Consider the following 6,179-nt stretch of genomic DNA (forward strand, 5'->3'; position numbering starts at 1 on the left):
TGGTAAGGGCAAGGGCCAGAGTTCAATTCCCCGGTTCCACCAAAAAAATAATGATAATAATAAATAAATAAATAAACTATGGATGTTCATTCTACTTATGTCCTGAGACTTCATAGCCGACTGAGATTGAAGGCAGCAGACTAGTCAGTCTGGCTGAGGAAATTTCAAAGCAGCCTAACATTGTGGCTGTGGCGCAGACATGCTGGCAACTTTTAGTCCAATTTATGTTAAGAATTTGGGGCATAAATCAAAGTAGAAAGAAATGAGAATGTAAATTTTGGCCTAGAATAAACCATAGGTATCCAAGCCCCATTTGATTATGGCTGCTGAGGATGCTGAGTAACAGGGTGATTGAGCATAGTGAAAGGAATCCTGGGTAGTCAATTCTTCAAAATTTCCCTCTTGAGAAAGTCTCCAAAGCCCTGCTCCCTTGGGCAGGAGCACTGCCATCATACACATCATGCTAATTTCACTGTCATGAAGAATGTGAGCGCTGTGGAATCAGGGATACCTCCTTCCAGATCTGAAAATGCCCTTAGAAATCAGGCCAGAGACTCTGAGAGGACAGTGTGTGAAACTATGGAAATGGAAACAAAATGCAGGGGAGATACCAGCAAAGCAAAATTAGGAGGAATAGGGAATGTCTGCTAAGGAAAGGGACAGGCCATGAGTGGAGCCAGCCCTGGAGACAGACTGTGCGGGATGCAGTCACTAAGACCACATGGGTGGGCCTACGCAGTCTCTTTGAAGAGACCATATTTTATCACCACGTACCTCACCGGGTACCACTACAGAAATGAGTGACAACTCTACTGGAGTTTGGTCTTACCTTGCTCCATTTTTTCTATTTCACTATGCCTCCCCTCTGGAATAAGAATACTTAACCTATTCTATTGTATCTTGGGATTAAATAGCTTTAAAAAGATGATATATTGAATATATTCAATCTCAGAAGAGACCTTAATTTAGACTTTAAAAAAATGATGTAACCAACCTGAAGAAGATAGCATCATGTTATACAGCAACCATTATTTCATTCCTATTAAATTGTTTAATGAAATTTTGCAACATTTCTATTACTATTTTTTCTATTACTATTTTGTATTCTTTAAAAGAATAAAAGAAGATAAGGGGAAAATGATGAAACCATTGGGAATTTGGGAAAGGGCTGGTTGCATTTCCAGTTATGCACAGGTTATTTCTGTTTTGTTTGATGGAATTATGAAATGACTATTATTGGCATTACTTCGAGGATAAGTAAAGTTTGAGGAAATCTGTTGAAGTAGGATATTGAGGGGCCGGGAAGATAGCTCAGTAGAATAAGTGCTTGCCTGGCAAGCACAAGGGCCTGAGTTTAATCTCTAGTTAAAAAAAAAAAAAGATGTTGACACAGAGGTTGCAGTGTGGCCATTATAGTGAGTTATCAATTTGATTTATTCCCCAGGAAATTAGTGGAATAGAACACTCCAGTGCATCTGCTTAGGTAATGGAGATATGGCTTTGTGACCCGCCTCTGGTATCTTGTCCATTCTTTCTGGCACAGATTCTCTGATGTGCTTCTCTTCGGCAAAGAACTAAGGAGTTTTACTCTACTCTTCTGCCATGGTGCTCCTGTCTTGAAGCCAGCCGACTAGGTACAGAACCCTAAAATTGGGAGCTACAATCAACCTGTCCTCCTTAAGTTATGCTACCTATTTTGTCCCATCAGTGTGAAAGTCACCAATACAAGCATCCATGTGCAAGGAGTGCATGGAAACACTGATGGAATGGGAAGAAGGTCCACATTTCTGATATTGTCACAATATACTTGTTTCTTAGCTCTGAAAATGCACTACAGAAATGTAAGAAGATATGTTCAGTGGAAGGTGAATGATATATTAGGGGAGGCTTGTGGATACTGTCAGTATTAAGTTTGCAAATTGTTTTGACAGCTAACCTATTTCTTTTCTGTTATTTTAACAGTATTTATCTGAGTCACTACAGATTCCAGAACTTTAGTTTTGTTTTAGTGACACATTTTGTAGCCTTGAGAGAAATCTTGATAATTTTTATTAATGTCATAAATATGAATAGGAAATAAGACCACGGACATAAGAATGAAAGTCAGTTAGATAGCTCAGTGGACTAAGCACTTGCTTAGACAAGTGCAGGGGCCGGGTTCGATCTCCAGCATCACATACAACACAGGCCTTGCCCCCCTGGGCGCACTGAGCCGGCCACCGAGACTGGCATGGTGGCACATACCTGTAATCCCAGCACTGGGGAGGCCCTATACCAAATACCTTAAAAGAAAAAAAGAATGAGTAAAAACTCAGCTTACTTCTTAAATATCTTGAACATGTCTCTTTTCCTTTGCTATCATTTTCACTTTGCAGTGAAAATTAATTACAGATTTGACACTGGTCTTAACACATTTCTATAGTGTATAAAAGCATGAGAAGAAATTTTAATGAGTTTACGTACCTAAATCAAGCAAATTATAACATTTAATATGCATTGAAAACTTTTCTGTTGTATGTATAAGGAGATGCTGGTATTTTTGCTCTCATTGTTATTATATTGTAATAATTTAACTGCCTTGACTTCACTAGTAAAAATACTTCCTTTATTATGAAGTGCTCTTGACTTCAATATCGGGACTCTGAAAATCATGTCACAGTACCCAAAGATGAATTGCTATACAGATGGACACCTTATAAGTTCAGATATGTTTTATTATTCATTAATCTATTACTATTGCATTCTAAGTGGATCGCAAAAGAGAAGAGTACTTGGTTATTGTTATTTAAAATTGTCCTTTAGAAGAAGAAACTATAAACACAAGATAATGTTGCTTCCAAGTTGGAACTGACTATCTAATTAACCTCTCCTGCAATGATGAGCGGGCCACCGGATGTAGAAATAGGTTACAGTGTATCCACAAAGGAAATATCACCTCAAGGCTAATGGGGTGACAATTACTTTCTTTTGGACACTTATTGTACTATTTTAATGTGTTAAGTGTCTTGTCATAAAGTCAAATTTTAACTCTAGCATTCATTATTTTCCTAATTTTTGTATCTACTGTATACCACTGTGATAGTTTTATTAAATGCTTATCCTTTAATCAAATGTGTACGTTTCAGAAATGCCTTTTCTCCTACCCACTGTACCTCAGTCATTGATCTGTTTTATGTTTGTGTTTAGGTTATTTTTGTTAAAGGAAATTATCTTTGTTTAGGAATATATTATCCTTGATTGTGATTTTGTGTCTGTAAAGATATTTCAGAGGAATTCAGGAGTATAACTCTAGTTTATACTTCTGAAATGCTGTCTTACTTTTATACTTGAAGTGCCTAATTCTTAAAACTGAATGTTTATATTCAAAAGAAGATATGTGCACTTGGCTTTTAATCTCAGGTTTTGCTTTAAAAATGCAAGATCAGGGGCTGGGGAGATGGCTTAGTAGAACAAGCACTTCCCGGGCAAGCACAAGGGCCAGATTTCAATCCCTGGTTCCACCAAAAAAATAAAATAAAATAAAAAAAATAAGGCAAGAGCCTATACTCTGTATTTACCAATAAGCCACAGTGACACTAATAGCCAAAAAATCAAGAAAAAGAAAAGAAAACTAAACAAAGAAAAAAGAAAAAGTGAAATCTAAGATAAATTCCTCTAAACACTAACTATGCATAATGGAACATACCAGTAGTCCCCGCACTTTGGGATGCTGAGGCAAGAGGATCATAAGTTTGAAGTCACTTTAAGCAACTTAGTGCACTGTAGGGAGATCCTGTGTCAAAATAAAAGACAAAAAAGGGCTGGACTATAGAGAAAAAAAAATTGAGTTCACTCCCAGAACTTCAAAAAACAGTATAGAAAATAAAAGATAAGCCTCTCCCAATGAATGTTTTATAAATGTAGAATCAGTATCATCATTCTCTTTTCTAAAATCCCTGGAATAATAATTTTTCAAGAGCATAGTCATCATTTCTAAAAGCGGGGTCTGCATGTGGTTCTGCCTGGCCTTGAACTCACTATGTATCTCAAGTTGGTCTCGAACTTGCAGTGATCCTCCTGCCTCAGCCTCTTGAGTGCAAGGATTACAGGTGTGCAGTACCATGCCATGGAGAGCCATTATTTTATTTCATGAAACCGATTCATGAATTTTAAACTGCAGAGCTGCTAAATTAAAAAAAAGACAGGTCCTGCATATGTACAATAACTTATTTTTGAATTGCATTTCAAAAATGACAAATCCATCTCACTATGTAAACATTTTCTAAATACTTTTTTTTTTTTTTTTTTTTTTTGAGGTACCAGAGATTGAACTCAGGATTCTATGCTTGCCAGGCAAGCACTTATTCCACTGAGCTATCTCTCTGGTCCTCTAAATACTTTTTATAAAATAATTTCATAGTTTCTATTTAAAAATATGTAAACAACACCTGAAGTTAACTCAATGAAGTTTAATATGGATACCTTCTCAGTTCTTATTTTTAAAACATTATTGGACCAATTCTGGTAGCCTTCAGAAACCTTTTACCCCCTTATGTTACATATCTTTAGATATAATTTGAATTTGATGTAAGAACAATGAAAGGATTACTTTTTAAAATACATTTTTTAAAGAAAACTGGAACCTTCAGATTTAACCATATGAGCCTGTGCTTTAGACCTCGAGGAAGCACTTGTGGGGTGGCATTGGCTCATCCAGCCTTTACCCCGAAGTTTCTCCCTGTACTGAGCTCTCAGAGACTCAGAAACAGGAGTGTTTCTCTCCTGTATGTGTCCGTTTCACATTCTACAGCTATTGTTAAAATTCCTGCTTTAAGTGGTAGTGGTTGAACCTCATGACACAGTTGAAGCTAGGTATGATTGTACGCACTTGTAACTTCCAAACTCCATGGGTTGGAGTTAGGAGGATCACATTAGAGCGCAGCTTAGGTAATTTAGTGACTCTGTCCCCCCCAAAAAAAAAAAAAAAACAAAAAGGAAAAGCTTGGGGATATATCTTAGTGCAAAGAATTTTGGTACAGAGCAATAAAAATAATGTACAGAGTTCTTCAGTTAACCACTGTTGATCATTCAATGGTACAAAGGCTTGTTATTGCCTCTTGATTTCTTTATTCCCTCTTATTTTCCATTCCCATTCATCTTGTAAAGGGTTAACAGAATTCTGTGCCTTAACTGTGGGAAATTATTTTAAAAAGCTTGTGCTTCCTGTTATCTACTCTAAGACATGTATTCTTCCTCTCAGCTCAAGGCTGTTCAACAATAAATAACTATTTCTTGTCAAGGCAACAAACTCCCTCCCTAACCATCTCCTGTAAGGTGGTCAGCTTAAAATGTATCTTGTAAAATATGCACTTATTACTAAGCTGTGAAAGATCTTTAGTTATGAACGGTTTGCAGTTGTGTCCCATGAATGCAGTTTTCTGTTGTTCGGTGCCAGATAACAAATTCGCTTACCAAACTGGATGTGATTTCTGTCATAAATACCTTCCTGCTACCTACATTCAATTGTCGATCAGCCTTCTCCTGCACGAGAAGTGACTGACGGACCTGAGCTCAGTAAATAAAAGGCTTTATTCAAATTTCTGTCTGGCTGATCTGGTTCCAGATCAGAGTTGACCCATAACAATCTCTACCTCAAAGATGTTGTTTTGGTTCACGTGTATTCCTTTCTTATTTGTTTATTTAGTTGTTTGTTTACTATTCATTTTAATGAGAAAAAGTAAAATAGCAGTGAAACAGTTTCAAAAGAGGTTAGTAGGGCAGTTACAATAATTAATACATTGCATATTGTTGTATTCATAGTAATTATTCAGAGGACAAGAAGAAGACATGATATCTTGTCTAAACAATATTAGTACATAATTTTCTTCTCAATGAACTAAGAGAAAGTAGCTGTATATCTATTTTTAAGTATCTTGTGTATAAATATGTATATATATATTTTTTCTTTTTTTTCCACAACAAAACAGTACTTTATACTTTTGCAAAGTTAATTACACATGACACAATATTGCCCAGCGACTCATAGTTGACCTTAACCAGACAGGATATTTATCTCCGGAGTGAGATAGCTTGTTTGCTTCAATCACTGAGGTCTAGTCCCACCCACACACATTTGATCGATTTCTTAGCTTCGTGGCTTCCAACATATCCCCTGTTTCATTGTGTTTTGTCACAGATGG

This window comes from Octodon degus, unplaced genomic scaffold (assembly GCF_000260255.1).
Source record: "Octodon degus isolate 3935 unplaced genomic scaffold, OctDeg1.0 scaffold00085, whole genome shotgun sequence".
In the NCBI taxonomy this organism is placed as follows: domain Eukaryota; kingdom Metazoa; phylum Chordata; class Mammalia; order Rodentia; family Octodontidae; genus Octodon; species Octodon degus.